This window comes from Cryptomeria japonica, chromosome 5, assembly GCF_030272615.1.
Source record: "Cryptomeria japonica chromosome 5, Sugi_1.0, whole genome shotgun sequence".
NCBI lineage: Eukaryota > Viridiplantae > Streptophyta > Pinopsida > Cupressales > Cupressaceae > Cryptomeria > Cryptomeria japonica.
Window position 1 is genome coordinate 701827069 of NC_081409.1, and position 23837 is coordinate 701850905.

Below are 23837 nucleotides of genomic sequence, written 5' to 3' on the forward strand. Positions count from 1 at the left end.
TTGATGATTTGTAGAGGTTTAAATCGGAATATGCCAGTCTAGGGCATATGGTGTTAGATACATGGAGTAATTTCCTATGTTTTTTGAAGAACAAGTAATAAGGGTTATATTAAGAAAAATGCATGAAAATTTCTTATGGTTGGATCAACCATATTTGTTTTCCAAAGAATCCCTAAGAGATGTAACTGGTTAGTTGTCTACCTATAGCATCATAAATTGTACACCCTTAATTATCTTGTCCAATTCCATGCTTAGGTGAGAACCCACCTTAGTGTGTCCCATTGCATTTTGTATTATAGGACTTATTTAGGAATTAAATTATTAATCTAATTAAACCTAATTTCTCTCTCATCAATTTACATATCATAAATTTGGGCCCTTGATTCTAGTTGTGCCCCTTTTTATTTAATCTAAATTTTACCCTAATTTCAATCTTCAAGATATATTTCACACATCTACACATCTTAATTTGTGCCACCATATTGGATTTAGCATAAGAATCATGATAGCTCACATCCCTAGAAAATAAAAAAAAAGTTGGTCAAACCAAGTAGTATACTACTTGTAGACACCTAAAATTGTCATGTCTAATTAAATAAATATTTTATTTATTTAATTATCTAATCCTAATTCTTCTATTAATTAAATAAATCTTTGTTTATTTAATTAATTCATTTATCCTCTTCTAGCCTTATTTCTCATTTAAATAAATACATTTATTTATTTAAATTATCCTTTTCCTAAATTAAATAAATATCTTATTTATTTAATTGATCTCGCTCCTTCTATTAATTAAATAAATCTTTATTTATTTAATTAATTCATTAACCTTTTCTACCCATGACACATGTCATTCATCTCTTAATTCATACACTACCTACCCCTCTCATTATTTTATTATTTCTTTTACCTACCCTCTAATCATAGCCGACCTCCTTTTACACCTCTCAATCTTATCCCTCCATTTCATATGGTGTCTTCTATATAAGGAGATGCTTCCTTCATTATCAAACCCTAATTTACCTAGCTACCCCCCGTTGACTACTTGACTACACTACGCTTTTGAACATAGGCGATCCTACTTGCAACCACATTTCTGTTCTTTGTTGAGCTCTTGTGCACATAAAATCTGAGAGCAAATATATCAAGCAAGATCAATGGAGATAGGAAGAATGGAGATCCAAACCCTATTGGACATGTGATGGTATAATCTTTGTGATTTCATTTGATTTGCATTGTCTTAGGTAATCTTCATATGTTATGGTGGATCTTTGTTGTTGTTAGGCTAGGGTTTTGTGGTTGAATTCATTTAGTCTTTCAATATCGTTATTATTGTTATCCATTTTCACCATACACACTACTTGCTCTCGAACTTTATCCCCCAAATTTTAGGAGCTTAATTTGGCGGTCTTACTATATTCAAATATTTTTTGGTGTCAAATTTTACCAATTCTAAGTTGATCTTTTATCAAATTTAAAATTAGGATTTTATATATATGGCATTTCTTTCTCTCATTTGAGGATTCCAATCTAGCAACTTGAAAGGAGATACATGTGAAGTGAAAGTGTTGTTATTTTGTGAAATATCATATCTACAATTCATCCATCAATCAAGTCATCATCAACATATTTATCAATTATGAAATCTTTAAGAGATATCGAAGAATGATAAGGAAATCACTTATTGTTGATTGACTTGTACCTCTTCCTTCGAGTTTAGTATGATTTCATGTTGTTTTCATGTCTCTATGTTGAGCTTCAGATATACATCACATTAGTTTTTAGATTTGAATTATTGCTTTAGATTTTCATTATAATTATGTTTTAAAGCATTCGCATTACAAGCATTTAGGATTTTCTCAAAAACACAAGATAAAACTCTAGCTTGCATTTAATTCGTAGCAATCTTACAAACACATAAGATTCAAGGGTACAAACACATTTTAGTTACATTATTGGCTATTTGTGGAAGTGGAAATCACCAAAAAAAGTGGTTTGACTAAGGAAAAACCCTATATAGCCACAAACACACCATTTTTTAGATTGTAGGTGCAGTTACAGGTTTCTGGTAGAGTAGACAATTTTCAAAAAGTCCCAATCAACAGGCAGAGGTTCTTTGTTAGAAATTGATTTTAGATTTTAAGGACCAAAGCAACCCATTACCTATTCCTCTAGGACCAGGGCAATCCACACCCTATTCCTCTTGGTTTTTCTTGAATTTTCACAAATATTGCCTAGATAGGCTCATAATTCCAGTTCCTAGTTTGCAACTCTTTACTGTCTCTGAGACCAAGACATACCATGCCAAAGTGCTATTAGATCAAGCTTAGTTTTTTTATTACAAGTGCACATAGGAATTCTATTCTCATTTTTGTACTCATTACTACAATTTTGTTACTATTCAGTTGACTATTATTGATGTTTAGTCACTTTTGTTTACATTTTCATCGTAGCTTTAAAGGAAGACAACCCCCACCACTATCTCACCCTAAGTTTCCTAGTATTTAATGAGGAATAAAGCCTACATATGAAATTCAAATGTATCCTAATTATCCACCATATTTTTGTTAGCAATATTTGTTAGAAGGTCTTGGTAGTTCAATATCTCCCTCGAGGATTCATGACATGGCTTAACTGCCTCTCATGGTTTGTTTATCTTTGGTGTTTGTATTGAGCATTAACAGGTTGAAATTTTGGGACAAAAACAAACCATGGGCCAACAAATGGTATCAAAGCTTAGATCATGGGTTTTAATCCCTCGGTCGCATTGGGGAGGGATTGTTGGAAGGTTGGTGCCTTTGTCCCCTTGGTTGTTTAGCACTACCCTCGGGGATTTGTCACATGGCTTAACCGCATCTTGTGGTTAGTTTATCTCTAGTATTTTTATTAGGAATTAATAGGTCAATCTTTTGGTGCAACAACAAACCTTGGGCCAACAATATTATCACTATAGCCCACTAGTTGAGCAATAAGAAAAAATTACAAAGAGAAATTTGAACTAATTCAAAAGAAGAAGCCCTTGCAAAGGTAAAAACAAAATAGCTAAAGTCACGTTATCCTTAGGGTAAGGCACCTTAGGAGGAGCCTCCACAATCACATCGTGATCCACCAACAATGAGGTAGAAAAAGGAACCTCATCCATCAAAGAGGTAGGAACAACAAAATCATTCATAATCAAATAATAAGAGAGGGCATCATGTCACCAAGTAGAAAATATTGTGTTGGCAAATGCACACTCCAATGAGAAATTGTAGGTGATTGAAGGTATTGTCATTGATGGCAACCTTACAATCCTATGGCACCGACACAGGCATAGGCACTGGCACCGACAAAGATGATTACCGGCACCCCAGCCGAAAGGATTTTATTTTGTATTTAATTGTAAAATCTTTTTGTAAGCCAACAAGGCGAATTGTAATAGGACTCATATATAAGTATGAGATCTTGTAGATCATTTGTGTAAGAATGTAATGTGATAGGCAGATGTGAACATGTGAATAATAAGGCAGATTTTGGAACAAGGTTTATGGAAGTTGGATGAGCTTAAATCGATACTGAACCTGGCATAGCAGATGCTAAACCGAAGTAGTACATGATATTGTATTTGCATAATCCATTTTTGTAAGTCAGTGAGACTTCCCTTTTTGTAATTAATCAGTGAGCTTTAGGCAGTTGGCCTTCCTGCATGTGCAGGCCCCTATTGTAAGTAATATTCATTTATTGGCCAGTGAGTGAATATTGTGGGTCACAAATCCCACCGAGGTTTTTCCCACACCGGGTTTGCTCGTTAAAAATATTGTGTTATGGTGTGCTTTCTATGTTGTGGTTATTGATCTTATTTACTGCATTATTTCTAGTTTATCGGTACACTATTTTGGGATGCAATCTGTTTAATAAGTTTAGAAAATTTGTTAACCGGCAAGATACTGATTCACCCCCCCCCTCTCAGTATCTTTGGGAATCCTAAAAATTGGTATCAGAGCCTGGTCCTCTATTTTCAAAAGCCTAACAGCTTGAGGAAGATTCTGACACCAGTATAGATGGAAAACCTGAGAAAGCAATTGGAAACAGCTCTTGCAGATTTTGGTGTAGAAAAGTTGAAAAATGTGAAATTTGAAGATGCTCTGAAGGCTGCACAGAAAATCATTCAAGGACTTCAAGAAAATCTCACTATTGCTAGGAACAAAAGAAGATAACTTCATGAGAAGATATAGAGTGATGATGATGAAAAAGAAACTCTTAATGATCTTGTAAGCAAAATGAAGCAAGAAAACATGACCTTGAGGAATGAGATGCAAGATATGACTATGAGGTTTTGTAAAGATATTGAAGACTGAAAGAAGAATGAAGATGACTTGACTAGGAGAATCAATGATGTTGGAAATGAAAATCTAAGACTCAGTCATGAAAATGATATGTTGAAGACAAATATGATTCACTTGGAGCATGATAAAACTAAGAGAGAGAAAGATTTCTTAGAAAATGAGTTGGCTACTGCAAATCAACACAAGGAGAAATTCAAGAAAAGCTCATAAGAACTTGATGACATGCTGAAAAATCAGAAACCTAATGGAGATACTAATGGTATCGGCTTTGAAGTTGGTGAAAGCTCTGGTACTGTAAACAATCATGATCATAATAAACCGGTAAGACAACCTAATGCCTACAAATTTAATGGGAAGTGCTTTAACTGTAACAAGTATGGTCATAGAGAAAATCAGTGTAGATATAGAAACTATCAGAACACCAATGCACCCATCGGTCAATGTTCTAAATGCAACAAAATTGGTCATAATTTAGAAAACTACAGAATGAATGTAAGATGTTATGTTTGTGGAAGATTTGGACACTTATCTAATCAATGCAGAACACATACTGGCATAGGATATGGAAAAGCTATTCAGAAAAATAATGTGACTTGTTATGCTTGTAACAAGATTGGACATATTGCAAAATTTTGTAGAAGTAAGGCACCACCGGCAAATAACAAAGGACCCAATTTGAAAGGTAAAGAGAAGGTTGAAGAAGTAGAGCAAGAATTTTCAAAACAATGGATTAGAAAGCTAAATCAGAATGTTAATGAAGCTATTCCTTCACCGGTAGAACAAAGTATCACTCCATCGGCAGGAGATTCTTCATCTAACTAAAAATAAATCCCTTGGGGGTATGGCACCAAATTGAAAAAACATGCTAGTTTACCCTCGGTTGATGGTGAAAAGTTGAATTACTACTTTACCAGGAGATGTGTTAAGTTTCACTTAACCGACAGGCATTTGATGTGGTAGTTGAAGGAAATGTCATTATAAAGCAAGTGTTTTTCACTCTTTTTCATTCACTGAGAATTCAAACTTCCTTAGAGCACGAAAAACCCGAGCGAAGGCATCCACAACAAGAAGTGAAGCAAGTCATTCAAGCATTCAAACCTAAAGGCAGATTAAGGTATTTATACAATGGCTTCCTCCTCTACACCTGAATTCATTGCAAACCCTACTGTAATTGAAGTGATTAAATGCCCTAGGCTCGTATTTAAAATAATTCCCAAAGTAGCAAAGAAGGATGATACCCAAAGGAGTTGCTTATGCTAAGGATCCTAGAATTTACATACATTGTCATATTGAAGAACTAGGTGCTGATGAGATTATGAATATGTATAGGATAGTAATATGTGATGAAAATGGTAATGTAAAACTGGAACACAAGATAGTTGAAACCCTAGGTTTTGTGGAGATACTTAGCATTCCTGATTTTACCAAAGAGGTTATAAGGATTGTATTGAGCAGAGTTCATGGGGAGTTCTTTTGGCTAGATTTCATTCATAAGATAACAAAAGAAGCAGTTAGGGAAGTGACAGGCTTACCTTCCACCGGTAGCAGGCCTGACAAGACTAAAAACGTTCCAAACGACACTGTAATGACCCTAACCGGCGCAACCTTTGACAAGAGATCCCTAAGAGTCAATGATGTAAAGGATATCAATGTAAGATTCATTAGCATGATTCTTGGATACAAAGCTACACATGCCAACAGATTAAACTTTGTTTCTATTTTATGTATCAAGAGTTCTTATGACTTAGTAAATAGTAATGCAAATATTGACATGTACGAATGGTTAAAAGATGAGCTAATAGACAATCTGAAGAAACTTAAGGGTGACAAGAAAGGAACATTCAGATTTGGTAGCCTACTTGTATGTCTATTGTTGTATATCACCAAGGAAGCTCCCGGTATTGGTAGAAAGGATTTTGGATTTGACATTCCGGTAGGAAAATAAATTTTGGATATTCTTAATAACATGGGAGATGACAAGGAGAAGAACATAATTGAACACTTTCAGGCAGTGAAGGCTAGAATAAAAATTAGGGAAAGACTATCTCAATCCATAGTTGATAAATATCAAAATGAGATATGTTTTGTTATAAAGAAGGATGAAATCTGGATGGAGGCAGTGGTTCTGAGGATAGTTTGGGTTACAGAGAGGGGTTATGAGGCAGATGAAAACACAATAGAAACTTATGCAAAATCCCTTCTAGAAGCCCCTAAAGAACCAACAGAAGAAGTATTTAGAAATGCGAAAACCATTGAAAGCAAAGTTCAATCACAGAAATGAATAAATAAAATAGAACAAACAATTAGAAAGGCAACCAGACAGGCAAAAGAAATCAAGGAAGATATATTGAATATGACTGGTATTAAAGAGAGCGACTTGGAAGGATTACAACCGGAAACACATCTTTCACCAGTTGGTACCTCCTCTAATAGTGAAATACTTGTTGAATTCAAAAGGGTAGTAAGAAAAAGAAAAACTTCACCAGTACCCACTCCTACACCTAAAAGAACAAGATAGAAACAACAGGCAGTAAGGCCTTCGGCAAAGAAAATAACACCCAGGAAGAAAAAGGCAAAACAAGTTGTCCCTCCCTTAGACAACCTTTTGAATGAAATAACTAAAGATGGTAACTTGTCAAATGTCAGCAAGTTGTATAACACGTTCACTAATGAAAAAAAGGAAAGCATAGAAAACAGTGTTATTCTACACTTAGATATTTATAAGAAATTTTTTATAGAAGTTGTAGATGATCTACCTAGTGACTTGTACAGAAGGTTAGATGCAAAAAGGTTAGCAATTGTTGAATTGGACAAGAAGATAAAGATAGAGAAACTACTTGCAATTCACCCAGTAAGATCAGCATAAGAGATTGATGAGCTGATAAGTGAAGCAAATAGGACTGTATTTTCCACCGGTCACTGGCATGTAGCATTAATGGTTGGCAGAGTAAATGAGATCACTGAAGAGACAACAGACAAATGGGATATCTTCTTTGTAGAGAAGGAAAAACAAGAAGAACTTAAATGACCAAAGACTTTCAAAGTCTATCAAAAGGAAAACAAAAAAGATAAAGGTAAAGGCGAGGTAGGTGGTCCTTTGAGCATAAAAGTAACAGATAACTTGCCCCCACCTCCTTCTGATACTCCACCGGCACAAACTGTTGATACACCACCGGTAACAGATAATCTGGAGAGTATGGAAACTACACATGAGGATCCTAATCCTAATTCAGAGGTGTTGTATACCATGAATATTGACACACAAGAAGTCAACATTGTGTTTGATAAGGAAACAACTAAGAAGAGAGATGTGGCAACTGAGCCACCAGCAGAAAACATTACAGTTGAGACAAATGTTGAGGATATAGTTGGAAACATTGAGATTGGGATTGAAACACACACTAAACTATCAACTGATCCCCTAGATACTGGAAAGACAGATACCACTGATGTACAAACTAAAAAACCTACTGAGCAACCAGCTACTGATAAATCTGTTGAGATATTGGCAGTAGACAGTTCAGAGGTACTTACAGAAAAACTGGTAGAAAACACCAAGTCACAATCAGAGAAACCAGTAATGGAAAGCACAAAGAAACTGACAAAGGTACATTCTGGAAAACATGAAGAGGAAAAGGTTCAGACAGAGATAATGCCACCTGCAACAGCTGAGAAACCCAAACCTTTGCTAGTAGAAATGCTAACTCAAACTGACCTACCAAAGGTCAACATAAGAAAAGAGGTTACTCACATCGGCAAATTGTAGATTGTTAAGGTAGTTGGACAATCTTTAGGTTCTTCCTTAACAGAATTCAGACCGACAAATGTAACAGAGGTTTTATTGGACTCCATCAAGAAAATCATAGAGTGTAATGCACAGGCATATAAAGCTATTGATAACACAATTCCTTTATTGAAATTGATTTCACCCAAGTGCAATGTGGAAAATAAAGATTCTTTGAGTCAATTAGACACATTGTCTAAGTACATCACTGGCAATCTTTTGACAGTTGATTAGATTAATGAGGAGACATTCAGTGAGAAAATGAACAAGGAAAAAGAAAAATTCTTTGAAGAGACAATAAAGAAGTGCATGGAACACATTGACACCCTTCTATCGGCACTAAAAAAAACCTTAACGGAATTTAAGGAACTGTAAAAAGACACCTACAAGACAGATCTTCTGACAGTGGATATTGACAAGGAAATCAGCACAGTACAAAAAGAAATAAATGATATAGCTGACAATCTCATTGGTTCATCAAAACCCATATCACTTATAGAACAAGAGATAGCTGGATTTAAGGAGAAACTTGAGAAATTGGAGAAGAAAAAGGAAAGTATAAAATACAAGGCTAAGGAACTCAAATGCAGACTTGGTCCAAAACTAGACATCCTCATCTCTTTGAGAAAAGAGATTTTTGAGGCTCTTGTTCTAGGACTTAAGACACCGAAAGAGAAAATGTACATACTCACTGGTACCATCCAAAGGAAAAAAGCAGCATTGAAGGATAGTGAGAGGTTCACTAACAACTTGAATTTTGCAATAGCGGATCTATACCAGATTGTAACCCACTGGTTATAGGGATCTTGACAAGAACTACACTTAATTGACATTAATTGACAGCCTTTGTCATTGATGCCAAAGAGGGAGTAGTAGAATGAGAAAAAAAGATTGACATAAGAGATCATCTGCTCACGGGGAGCACACATTTTTGGAGCACACGGTTTTGGTAAGACAGATTTTTGGACAACACATTTTTTGATACAATTTTGACTTTTTCTCATGAGTGTTGCCATCAATGCCAAAGGGGGAGATTGTTGGGAAATGCACACTCCAATGAGAAATTGTAGGTAATGAAGGTATTGTCATTGATGGCAACCTTACAATCCTATGGCACCGACAGGCACCAGCACCGGCACCGGCAAGATGATTACCGGCACCCCAGCCGACAGGATTTTATTTTGTATTTAATTGTAAAATATTTTTGTAAGCCGACAAGGCAAATTGTAATAAGACTCATATATAAGTGTAGACGTATAAAAATGACCATATTCCTAAATGAATATTTTATGTTCATTTCTCTATTTAATTAAATCCAATTTAATTAAACTATCCACATTCCTCTATTTAATTAAATAAATTATTCAATTTATTTAAATTAAATTCACTATACCCATTTAATGAATAAATCATTTTATTCAATTAAAACCCCCCTATCCACTTTTAATTAAATTCAAATTTAATTAAATAGTTATCCCAAATTGAATAAATCAAATTTATTTAATTACAACCAAATTGAATTAAATCATTTAATTCAATTAAATCCTATTATCCCTCCATCCACTTGTAAAATCCCAAACCCCTTTCTAATCCCTTCTAGAATCTTCTAAACACTTCTAATTAACCTAACCCTCCTCTAAATTTTGTCACATCCCTAAGCAAAGGGAAGTCACTTCTCAAATGGCTTAAAGTCTTTGATAACCATTAAAGGTTTTCAACCTTCAACCACCAAAACCCTTAAAGTCTTTGAAAACCATTGAAGGCTTCCAACCTTCAACCACTTAATCCGTAAAGTCTCCAATAACCATTAATGGTTAATTCAAACCCTCCCACATGGTTAAAAAATTTGTTTTGACTCAACCTCTATCCAACCCAAGGGTCTCATCAGGCCATTAATGCTTTGACCATGATTATCTTTTAATCATTTGCACAAAGGTTTATCTTTGGATTAACTCTTAATCCAGTGGGTAAGCCTAACTTAGACTTGACCCTTAGCCTTTAGATAACCATGAGGTCTTCTCAGGCCTTTAATGCCTCCAACCTCTTCTCTCAACTCAACCCTATGTTGACATTTGTCACCATTTCATTGGTGCCAATTGTGCACATGGATCCCCAACTTTCAAACCTGACCCTTGATTAAACCTTTCAATCTGGACCATCCATTGCCCTGTTTATGCTATAAATAGAGCTCTCATTCCTCCATTCTCAACAATCATCTTTCAAATTTGAAGCATTATACTTATGCTCAAATTATTTCAAGCTTTCTCATTTCATATATGCTCATCATTTAGCCTCTTTTAGATCAGGAATTAGACTAAATATGCATGTTTAGTGTACTTTTTTATCATTTTAGCTCAATCATAGACTAAATATAGTATGCTAGAATAATATTCATACTAACCTCATCATCTTATCATGTAGTTTATTGCATTTTTAATATCATACATAGCTTAACATCTATTTCATACTAAATTTAGCAAAAGCATCTCTCGTTCTCATATTTGCCATCCCTAAACCGTTTTGCTCAGTGATCTGAGAGCAAAAACATTGGTTTGAGGGACATTGTGAGATAGAGAACCATGGGACCCTCCTTGGGAAGCTGAGTAACACTACGTTAATCCATAGCTTGCATCAAGAAGTCCTGTGTGTGTGTGTGGACTAGTATTTTGAAATATTTTCTCATATTTAGTTTTATCAGCCCATTTTTCCCGCATACATTTCTGGCACCCATCGTGGGGCCCGACCCCAAATATCACATCGGTTTTTGAAACTAACCTCTTTTGCAGGCACGCGGGAAAAATAAATTAGCGCTTTCAACTCACTGTTTAGCGCATCAAGGAAACAGACTATAGCATCCAACTCCCTGTTTAGCGCGTGGGGTCTGAAAACTAGCGCGTGGAAACATTTTTGCAGCACATGACTCCCTCTAACATTTTCCTGTAGGTCTTGACGCGGGCGAAACACAGAGCAGCGCATTCAACAACCAGAATAGCACATAAGATCCCCATTCCAGCACTTCTAATCCATAATATAGCGCGTGCAACTCATACATTAGCGCATCATATTTGAAATTACCTGCAGCGTCAAAAAAAAAAAACACAGAATAGCGCTTCCAGAACCCACAGTAGCGCATCCAGAGAACAGAGTAGTGCGTTTAGCATAAATTTTAGCGCATAGATCATATACTGTAGCGCGTACAGTTTGTTCTGTAGCGCATCACAGTCAAAGAAAAACAAAAACAAAATTTTTTTTATTGTAACCGAACTGGAATATTAGACTTGTGGAAGTCCCCCATATTCGCTAAACAATTTTTCTTTTTTTGGTTTGCTTGCAGGATTCTAACAGTTTCTTGCAGGTAGGGCGAGGAATTTTATTTTAAAAACGTTTTATTTTGTTGACCTTCAAATCGGAAATTTGCTTTGTTGACCATTTCCTTTTTATAGATCAGAAAATCTTTCTTTTCAAGATTAAAAAGGACATCATGCTTGTTGGAGCAACATCTCCAAATAGAAGTTAGCAAATCATTGTTTTGAAGGATAAAAAGAACAACTTGATTGCCTTGTCTCGAAAGTGGAAGGAATATGCTCTCCCCTTAACTGGGTGATCAAAAATCTAGACCACTCTTACAGCTTTCAGTAATTCAAGCATTTAAAACCTTTAGCAGGCCTGCCTTCCCGAGGAGTTGCAATCAACTCTTAAAGCCATTTATGGCCGGTGTGAAGGGAATGGCCTAAGTGGGGAACGGCTTTGACGCCAAGAATTCCAACCCACTATAATCAAATGTGGAAAGTGACGAAAGTCCTGTTCAACGGTTGCGCGCAGTGATTAGCCTTCCCCCAGTATCCTTGAGATACGTAAAGTCTTTGTTCAAAAGGTTGGGAAGCCTCCTGAGGGAGTTTATCACTAACGGCCGAACAAGAAGCCTGATTAAGAACCATAGAATTAGAAACTTTGAACCGAGTCAGTAACCAAACATTTGTAACATCATAGTGCAAGGGTGGGGAAGAATCCGCCCCCAAGATTACTCACCATATATCTCCCAAGATAACTACTCAACTGTGAAGCAATTCACTTTGGGTTAACTTCTAGCAAAAAGCAAAAAAACGGGCACCCTCTAGGGGGTGACACGGCTGTTTGAGCTGATGGAGTATCGAGACTAGTGGGCTATGATGTTATTTATGACCCTTGACTAAAGAGTCTGTCTGAAGTGTCTTACTTGTATCCAAACCTGTTAAAACATTGGGGATTTGAACACATCCTCATAGAACATACACTTTTTGTTAGATTAGGCAAAATGGTTGTACTTTTTGTGCCATGCTTGCAGTTATTACTTCAGAAAATCATCCATCGCACTTGAAAATTTCTCAACAAAAATCAAAAACCTCAAGAAATCACCCAAATGGAAAAATCAGGGCAGTCTAGCGCATAAGAACAACATCTTAGCGCGTGGAAGACTTTTGTTAGCGCATCCAAACCTCACATTAGCGCGTGAAATTAAAACAGTAGCATTTTATCCTCAGGCAAAAACAGTAATAATCCTTTAGCGCATCCACAACACAGTCTAGCACGTCGCAGCAACCTCTTAGCGCGTGGGAACTAAGAATTAACGCATAAAACAAAACAGTTAGCACTTCACAGGCCCAGTGTAGCGCGTAACTTTTTCAAAAAATTCAACAACAAATTTCAACAGTCCTAACTTTAGCGCGTGGAAGAAATAGCTTAGCACGTAAAAACCATATTTTAGCGCATATACTCCAACAGTTAGCGTGTGTAAAGCCCAGTATAGCGCGTAGATTTTTCATAGTTAAACAAAAAATTTCCAAAATCCAAACTTTAGCACGTATCTAGGGGCAGATTAGCATGTGTGCTCATTCCTTTAGCGCATCAGGTAAATTCAGTAGCGCATGTAAACTCTGTTTTAGCGCGTGATCTAAGGCCGAAAAACAGAGAGTCCAAAATTGAAAAATTTTGAAAATTTCAAAAACATTTTAGAAGACTTTTTCATCAAAAATCATCTTTTATCAAACCAGAGTGACAAAAACAAACTATTAAAAACTTTTCTCAAGCTAAATTTGTGTCAAACAAAGTTGTCTGAATCCTAAACAAATCGCATAATAGAGGATGTCTCTCCTATCATAATCCAAAAAAAATTTCATCATCAGTGTCATCAAAATCCTTTACCATCTTATGGATTTCTATCTCAAAACACTTGTTTAAAATTCTCAAATCGTCAAATCCAGTTTTCAGATCGGGATGCTTTTATCCATATCATTTGACACGCTTTATCGTGAAGGGACATCTAAACCTTCACTCTGATAAAGTAAGATTTGAAATTTCCAAAACAAGAATCAACTGAATCCAAACCAATCAAAGGAAATCATTGATCACTCTTGCATGACTAATCCCCTTATTCTGAGAAGAAAGAACCTCTATCATAACATCACGTTAAAGAAACGACAACCTAATTTTTCCAAATTCATCAAGAGAAATAAGTTTTTATACATCAATCGTCAACTCTTCAAATCTCATCAGGTATTCCTTCATCACGTCAAACGTTATATCCAAAACAAATCTAGCGAATTTGACAAGGAACCCTTGAAAACAAGAGCATACTATCAAAAGTCTGCTTTTAATCAAACCATAAACCGCGGTGGAAAAATCAATCCAGCATTCTTGCCCGACGAGTGCATCACATATAACACATCTCGACCAGAGCCACCAATGCCCGAGCAACACATCGAAGAGGTTTTTGTCCCTTTCATCACTGAAAGCTTCTACTAAAATGCTTGTTACTCGCTCTCAAAGTAACAAACAAAGTGAGACACCCGCTGAGTCCAGTATGAATCGAAGATTATCAAATCCTTTTGAAGTTCCACTCGTAGAAGAACCTAAAATTACTGAAGCCCTTCTTTGGGAATGTCAAGTAAATCCCTCCTTCCAAAAACTTGTCGAAAAGCTCATGGAAAATGACAAGGAAAAATATCTGTTGATGCTCACAAGCAAGGGCGTTAAACTTCCTGAAGATTTTGACCCAAACATTTTTCAAACCGGATCTCGGCAATATGCATATCAAGAACAAAACAAAGAAGAAGAAACTCGCATACCTGAACAACATAACTTTGAACAACACATTCCAGAACAACGCATACCAGAAATGCGTATACCTGAGCTAGAAACACCAAAGCAACATATACCATTTACCACACCTTTTCAACTAAGAACCAATACAAGGCAAGAACTTTTTCCTCGACAAGACAATATACCCTTGGCAGCCCTTACTCAACAAATGCAAATGTTGCAAAGGCAAATACAGGATATGCAACAAGGGACAACAGTGCGGTACTCTTTAAATGAAATCTATCCTTATACATTTGACAGAAGCTTGAACATGGTGCCTTTTCCTCCAAACTCGGACGTTCCCAAATTTGATAAATATGATGGGAAAAGTGATCCTAGAGATCATGTACGGAAATTTTGCACACTAAGCCTTGAATTCGCTCATGATGACACCTATTTGTTGAGGTTATTCCCCAGAAGCTTGGGTGGGCAAACCATGGAATGGTTATCCAAAATTTTGCCACCTGTTAGATCATTTGATGAATTGGTTAACAAATTCATAACCCACTATTCCTACAACATCCAACATGCCATAACCATGCTAGACGTTTGCAACACCAAACAAAAGAACAATGAAACATTCATGACGTTCCTTCAACATTGGCGACGCATGGTCTCCAGATATCCTCGAGATATTCCTAAAAAAGAGAAAATGGAAATCTTCATTGATAACTTGAATGGGGAAATGAGTTACAGACTAAAACTTCAATGCATACCATCTTTCGCTAAATTGATTGAAAATGGCATTCAAGTAGAGGAAGCATGTGTCAAAAAGGGAACACTCAAATTCTACAAGGAAGGAACAAACTCATCAAACTACAATAACCAGAACAACACCAACCTTGACAAATTTTGATTTTGGACTTGAAACAAAAATGAAGGCAACAATGAATCATATGATCCCAAATCTAAGCAACCAGTGCTGGCATTATCCGGAAATCCTCAAAATCCGAAAAATCCTAAAAATGCTACCCCCGGTGCTAACACATATGCACCAAACAATGATCAAGGACAACTCAACACGAACAACACCAACGATACTGAAAACAAAAACATGAATCCAGGACCTAACAACAATTCACGCAACACAAACAATTTCCAAAAGCGTATTTTTACACCACTGGGACAATCATTAGAATCAGCATTCAGAGAACTTTTGGCACACAAGATTCTTTCGTTGCCTCCAATCAACAATTATGAACCCCCAATCAAACCACCTTGGTGGAATGATTCACACTATTGTGATTTCCATCGTAACAAGGGTCATAGAACAAACGAATGTATGAGATTGAAACACATAGTCCAGGACATGATTGATCGAGGTGACTTAACGGTTGATGGTCTCAAAACAAATGGTGATCACGGAGCCTTTAAAAATCCTCTCCCATATTACAACAAGGATGGAGCATCAACTTCAGATGATACACGCGGAGCTCGTATTAATCACATCTACAATAACACTATCAACCATATATCAGCTGAAGATCATCAAATAAATGTCATCACCATCCGAGATCAGCGTGATCATGAATCTATCAATGTAACAACCCGCACTCAGAAATATGTCTTGAAGGGACATACTGCACCTACAACCGCCACACCAAAAATCCAATATGACTTGGTTAACCAACTACTCAAGACTCCGGCTCAGATATCTATCCTGGAATTATTGAAACATCACCCAAGCACAAAGACATATTGGAGCAAGCACTATTGGAAACAAATGTACCTCAAAATCTGGATACAGACAAATTTCAAGCCATGGTCGCCCATATGATAGGACCTCATAACCTCACCTTCTCAGAGCATGACAATACCTCATTGAGTCATCCACATAATACTCCTCTTCATATTGAAATCATTGTTTGCAAACACCGAGTCAAGAGAGTCCTAATCGATGGAGGAGCCGGCCTTAATATATGTACTTTAAAGCTTATCCGTGCATTAGGCTTCTCAGAAGAATCTATTGATCCTTGCAAAAAGATTACCATAAAAGCATATGATGATGAAGAGCGGTCCTCTAAAGGCACATTGATATTACCTATACAAGTAGGCCTAGTACAAAAGGATACTATATGTCAGGTCTTAGATATTGATCTAACCTACAATATTTTGTTAGGACGACCCTGGATACATGAAATGCAAGCAGTACCTTCTACATATCACCAGTGTGTCAAGTTTCCTTATGATGGACAAGAAATCTCCATATCTGCTGATCACAATCCATTTCAACATTGCAATGCAATGGGGGCAGCCCAGGACAGTTTGGTTCCTCATAATAAAGAAAAGCAGCAAACTTCAACATCAGATCCACACACAACAAAACCCAACTCCTTATGGGTAGATTTCAAGCAGAAAATGCAAATCAAAGACCAAGGCATGGGAGAATACTCTTTGGAGCCTTTATGTTTGGCAAAATTGCCAACCTCACCTAGATCGCATGGTTTGCCTACTACATCAACACAACTAGCTACTCAGCCCATCACTAAATTTGATGGTACCTTCATCCAATTGGGTACTCTAGCACATGAATCAGAGGACAAGGACGTTCTTAGCTGGTTATACAAAGATGAGGAAGAAAATCATAGAGCAGCCGCTTTGGACATTGTTCTACCAACACACCTGTATGGAAAAGGCTACTTAATCATGAAACAAATGGGATATGGAGGTAATGGACCTATTGGAAAATGCAAAGAAGGAGTCACTGAACCTATAGATCTTCCTTCACAACCTAGTAGGAACAAAGCAAGATTGGGTTCTAAACTCACATTCCTATTAAAACGGCCGCCACACACAACTACAAAACCTCAATTGAAGGAAAAGAAGAAGTACAAAGAAGAATCCTGGCAGGAAGCACTTTTTGAATCAGCAGAAACAATCCGCAAGGCACGGGAACGTCAAGATCAGAAGTTACATCAGGAAAAGCTTCTAAGTCACAAGAAGGCCCTATCTGCAGCAGTAGCTCATATTCAAACACCAATATCTCAAGAACAAATTAGGTCATCTCCAGATACCGTTATTTCTCCCCGAGAAAGTACAGTCTATGAACAAATCCAGCAAGTAGAAGACGGATCTGATACAGAATCTACAAAAACCATCAAAATGGTATCCATCATCAAAGATTTGTTTTCACCATACAACACACCTGTTTACAGCACAGATAGAATCTGGGATGATGCCTATGAGACAGATTCCAATGAATATGAATGGGGTACCTGCTCCAATGCTACTACTGATATCCTGGATGATACTAATTCTATATCCCTTTCTCAGGAAGAACATAACGCAGAAGATAGACCCCTTGAATTTGGACCGCAAAATATATATGACACTCAGGAAAGTGAATAGAAACATTATGAACAAGTCTATGTGGAAGATGATACCATCGAGGACCTCGACGAAATCCTAAATTTATTTAAAACCAAAACTCGACACGATGAAAACTCTATCCTAACACTTACGGTAGCCGAACTTGATCCACCCAACGATTCCTTACCACTTGTCTTTCCTGACCTCATCGACTGGGACGAACCTGAAACAAATGATATACCAATTTTCCTAGATGATGCATCTATTGTCCATTACCTATGTACCGTAAATCCGGAAATAGGCTCTACCAGTGAACAAATTAACGATATCTGTCAATTAGGGAGTGCCAAGTTTCTCAGTCGCAAAAATCAATCAAATAAAGAATCTAATGCTGAAAACTAGTCAATGGCAACTCTAGATCATAAAAAAGTAAAAATAAAGGACGCATCGGAGGGTGAAGACCTTTTTAAGGCACCTAATGATGGGAGACTTGACACTCTTCCTAAGCACTTTCATGAGTGATCGCCCATATTGATTGAGCCCACTCAATCAATCAACATTGGTACCACAGAAGCAGCCAGAAATATACACCTTGCAGAATCTCTGACCGAGGAAGAAAGATCGGCATTCATCATCTTCTTTAAAAAATAGCAAATCAACTTTGCTTGGTCATATGCTGATATGCCCGGAGTGGATCCACACTTAATCATGCATCATCTGTCCATCTCTGTAGGAGTTAAGCCAGTCAAGCAAAAGCTACGAAAGATGAATCCATAGGTGGCACTCATGGTCAAAACTGAACTAAAGAAATTATTAGACGTCGGATTCATCCAACCCATTGACTATGCAGAGTGGATTTCCAATATCATTCCAGTATCAAAACCAGATGGTAGTATCAGAATATGCACTGACTTTAGAGATGTCAACAAAGCTTGTCCAAAGGATGACTTTCCTCTGCCAAGTATCGACATAATTGTAGATCTCACAGCAGGCCATGCAATGCTCTCACTAATGGATGGTTTCTCAGGCTATAATCAAATCAAAATAGCCCCAGAAGATCAAGATAAAACCGCGTTCACCTGTCCTTGGGGAACGTACTGTTGGAATGTTATGCCTTTCGGCTTAAAGAATGCAGGGGCCACTTATCAAAGAGCAATGACCACAATATTCCATGACATGATGCACACATTTATGGAAGACTATGTGGATGACTTACTAGCTAAATCCTTCACTAGAGCAGAACATCTTGGCATCCTAACAAAGATTTTTGATCGATTGGAGAAATTCCAAGTCAGGCTTAACCCTAAGAAGTGTGTCTTCGGGGTTACATCAGGCAAGTTACTAGGCTACATAGTCTCAGCTAAGGGTATTGAAGTTGATCCAGCAAAGGTACAAGCCATTATGGAAATGCCACCACCACAGAATATCAGTCAACTCAAATCTCTACAGGGATGACTTCAATCAATCAGGCGATTCATCGCTCAGCTAGTAGATAAAAGTCTACCATTTAACCATTTGCTACACAAAAATGTACCATTCAAATGGGAGGCTAAGTGTGCAGAATCTTTTTATCAAATCAAACAGTACCTAATGAATCCACCAGTTCTAGTACCACCAGTCGCCGGAAAGCCACTTATTCTACATATCTCAACAACAGATATTTCACTGGGAGCATTATTGGCACAAGAAGATCAACAAGGAAAGGAACGCGTCATATACTACATCAGTAGAACATTGAATGGCTATGAACTCAACTATACATTCATTGAAAAGGCTTGCCTAACAGTGGTTTTCGCATCTCAGAAGTTCCGACATTATATGCTAGCACACACTATAAAGCTAGTAGCAAAAATTGATCCTCTCAAATATCTACTCAGCAAGGCAGCTCTTACAGGCCGATTAGCTAAATGGGTCATGATTCTCAGTGAATTTGACATCCAATACACATAAAGACGAGCCATCAAAGGACAGGCAATTATAGATCAGTTGGCTGAAGCACCACTCCCAGGCAAACACACCATGGAGATCGAATTTCCTAACAGGGACATTCTTGCTCTTTCTACCAAACACTGGACCCTATACTTTGACGGATCCTATACTCAACATGGTTTAGGGGCCGACATTCTGTTCATCACTCCTGAAGAACACTATACCCAGATCATACAAACTTATGTTTCCATGCACCAATAATGTCGTTGAATATGAGGCACTGGTCATAGGCATCAAAATGGCCGTAGAATGGAAAATCACAGAGTTAAAAGTCTATGGCGACTCACAACTGGTCATTAATCAAATCAATAACAACTATCAGACAAAGGACGACAAGCTACTACCCTACAAACGAATGGTGGATGACTTCAAATAGTATTTTGTGCACATCACCTTTGAGCAAATACCAAGGTTGAACAACAAAGCAGCTGATGCAATGGCTACAATCGCTTCGCTACTACAAATTCCAGAGCAACAGAGTCGTTATGAGTTCCTGGTAGAGCAACTGTTCTCCCCCGCCTATGACCACTCTGAATCCCATGTTATCTATGCCTTGACTGGTTCAGATTCTCCGTTATATGGACCAATATACGACTACCTCAAGCATAATATCTTACCCATTGACCAATCCCGTAACCAAAAAAGTAACTTTATCCGACAAGCTGCCCATTATACCCTTACCGCTGATACTTTATATCGTCGAGATCTCGATGGTACTCTTCTTCATTGTCTTGATCGTAATGATTCCGATTTGGCTTTACACGAGCTTCATGAAGGTATTTGTGGCACACATTCAAGTGGCACTACTCTTGCTAAAAAGCTTCTAAGGATGGGATACTACTGGCCTACAATGGAGAAAGACTCATATCATTTCGCCAAGAAATGTCCTAAATGCCAAATTCATGGTTATCTAATACATGCACCAGCATAGGAACTGCAGCCCTTTACAACATCATGGCCCTTTTGCCAGTGGGGACTGGACCTAGTTGGCAAAATTCATCCATCATCTTCAAATGGACACAAGTTCATTATAACAGCAACAGAATACTTTACCAAATGGATAGAAGTAGTTCCCATGACCACGGTGACCAGGAAACAAATTGCCTGTTTTATCCTAAATTATCTGATCTGCAGATATGGTATTCCAAGTTCAATCATTACAGATAATGGACAGCCCTTCAAAAATCAAGATGTCCAAGAGCTATGTGAAAAATTCAAAATCCAACATAGGTTCTCTACACCATATTACCCACAGGAAAATGGTCAAGCGGAAGCATCTAACAAGACAATACTGAAAATCCTCAAGAAAACAGTGAATGATGTAGGCAAAGATTGGCATGTACAACTCAATCCAGCACTTTGGGCATACAGGACCAGCATTCGCACACCTACAGGAGCCACACCATACTCATTGGTTTATGGATCAGAGGCTATTTTACCCCTAGAGGTAGAGATCCCATCTCTCTGAGTCTCTTTGAAAGGCTTAATCCCAGATGAAGAGTATCGAGTTAATCGTCTACAAGAACTTGAGCTATTAGATGAAAGACGCCAACATGCTTATACTCATCTCAAAGCATATCAGCAATGCATATGCAGGAGCTACAATCACAAGGTCATTCCTCGCAACTTCAAGGTTGGTGACCTAGTCCTCAAAGAAAATCCAAGAAATCAGCAAGATCGAGAAAAGAAAGGGAAATTTGAACCTAACTGGTTGGGTCCCTATGTTATCATATCCGTTTATGGATTAGGTGCTTATCAGCTAACAAATTCTGAAGGAGATGTGCTCAACGAACCAACTAACAGCATCCATCTGAAAAGGTACTATACTTAAAGTAGCCTTGTGCACGGAAAAAGCCCAAAACAAACAAACAAAAAAAAAAAAAAATTCAGAAAAGGAAAAAACAACGTACAATAAAAACAAAGGGTGAAAACCTGGTAAACAGGCGCCCTTGCGAAAGAACGGCTCCTCTATCTATTTCCATACCATGTTATCCATACAAACACAATTGGCCATCGCCCGACACTTAGCAAATATCCATTCAGGACATACTTAGCATAGTCACTATCCTGATTTGTCTATATATATCCTCTTACCACTAATCCACCATGGCTTGGAATCACTGTATATATTCACATCAAGAGGCACACTCAGCTAGGGGCATGTAAATCGTATCAATATTACAAACATTCAAAACATCAAGACCAGATGCAAAACTCAAAAACATGACATCCAACAAACCACAAAAACCAAACACACTACGCTTCATCGCAAAAACCAAAACTAAACAATTCACACAAATATCAAGGATGGATGATTTTCTGAAGTACTGAATGTTGCACTATAGCATAAAATCTTAACTAGTTTTGCATTTTGAACTTTTTGCATTATTGGATTCTCTTCCTTGTCTCACTAAATGCTTCACAGCTAGAGGTCAAGGGGAACTTCCAATATTTTCTTAGTCTTCTGTTTGGGAGGCGATCACTTGTCCTGTGTAAATACATGCCTCGAGACGTGATACATCGAATATCACTGAAGGCTTGATTCCACTTCACGCATACAAATGATCAAATCTTGTCTGTTTACACAATACGCACTCAGGTCGTCCTGGTTCAATTATACCTTGACGCTTGTGCTATCTTGCAAAATCAAATATCATGTAAATTTTACTCAGGTCATTATGGTTCAAATATACCATTATGCTTGTATAAATTTTCAACATATCCTAATATCAATAAATGCTCAATGATGATATTTACAAAGAAAGCAAAAATATGGTTATATCGGATGGCAAATACAGAATGAGGGATGCTCCAAAAATAATTAGTTGCATATCATTTTACAATTAGTTGCATACACATCATTCCATATCATTTAACATCATTTACATATCACGATACATTTAGCAGCATAAATAAAACATACATCTCATTTTCAAGATACATCTCACAGCATATAAAAAGCATACATCCTGCATCATACATTACATCATATATTTAAGCATTACATCATCACATAAAATCAATGCATCCATATCAACACATCACATGATCAAAAATGGTGTCGTATATATATATATATATATATATATATATATATATATATATATATATATATATATATATATATATATCTCTCAAAACTGATCAAAATGTACAAAATGTGTCCAACAAATAACAACTGCTCAAAAATACAACAGAGACCCTGTCTCTCAAGTATGACTATCTCCTGACGGAGATGGTCTCACTCCCGATGCACCCGCCCTTAGATCTCCAAGAGGGTCCTGTCTCGGTGGCCCCGTCACACCTCGGTTCTTAGATCGTGTCCTAGTGGCTCGAGATCGACTAGATCTCGACTGTGCAAAACTCTCCACTCGCCGCTCCCTGGGTACTGCATCCTCATAATGCCGCCTATAATACTCTACCTCATGCACTCTCTGCGTCAGCTCTCTAAGGGTATCTCTCATCGGACCACCCGCTGCTGCTCTCTGCACACTCACCAATGCCTCCTCCGCTCATCCTCACCGTTCTATCTCAGTACCTCTCTTAGTGGTCAACTAAGAAATCTGTCGTTGATAGGTCGAAATCTGCGCTTGCAGCTGCTGAACGGTAATCTGCAAGGTCTAGATCTGCGCATCCTCCACATGACCTGGCACTCGAACCCGCAGCGGTACCTGTGCTGGAGGAACCCCTCCCACTCGCCCTATCCTTGGTGCTGGAGGTGGGAGTACATCTACCCTCCTCCTCTGTGTTGGTCTCCTCAGCTCCTCCTCACCCCCCCACTGCAGCTAGCACCTCCCCCACTCTCCCCTCTCTCCCGGCTCTGATAGCCAATCCACCTCTCCCTCTCTCTATCCTCCCCTGCCGCACTGCCCTCTCCACACCTCTCCCTCCCTGCCTCCCTCTGGCTCCTCTACCTCCTCCTCCTCCATCATCTCCATCATCGCCATCATCTCCCCCATCCCCCTCCTCATCTGAGTCAAAAGCTGGCCTCATCTCCTCTGGATCTGAGATCCTGGCCACCGCCCACGCAGCAAACAAATGGGCGAACTCATCTGTCATGCCCGCATCCTGGATCTCAGGGGCATAATCCCAGATCTGCCTAGCCAACTCCACAAACTCCTCAATTGCCACCGCACTATCAATAGTCGGCCCCCAATCGGCCACATCTTGCTGCCTTTGTGCATACAAACATGCTCCCTGTGGAACACCCTGCTGGCGCCCGAACTGCCTCAAAACTCGGGTCACCACAAAACGCTCAATGACGAATGGGGTCCTCCCAATCAGATACCTCATCATAAATACAAAGGGCATCT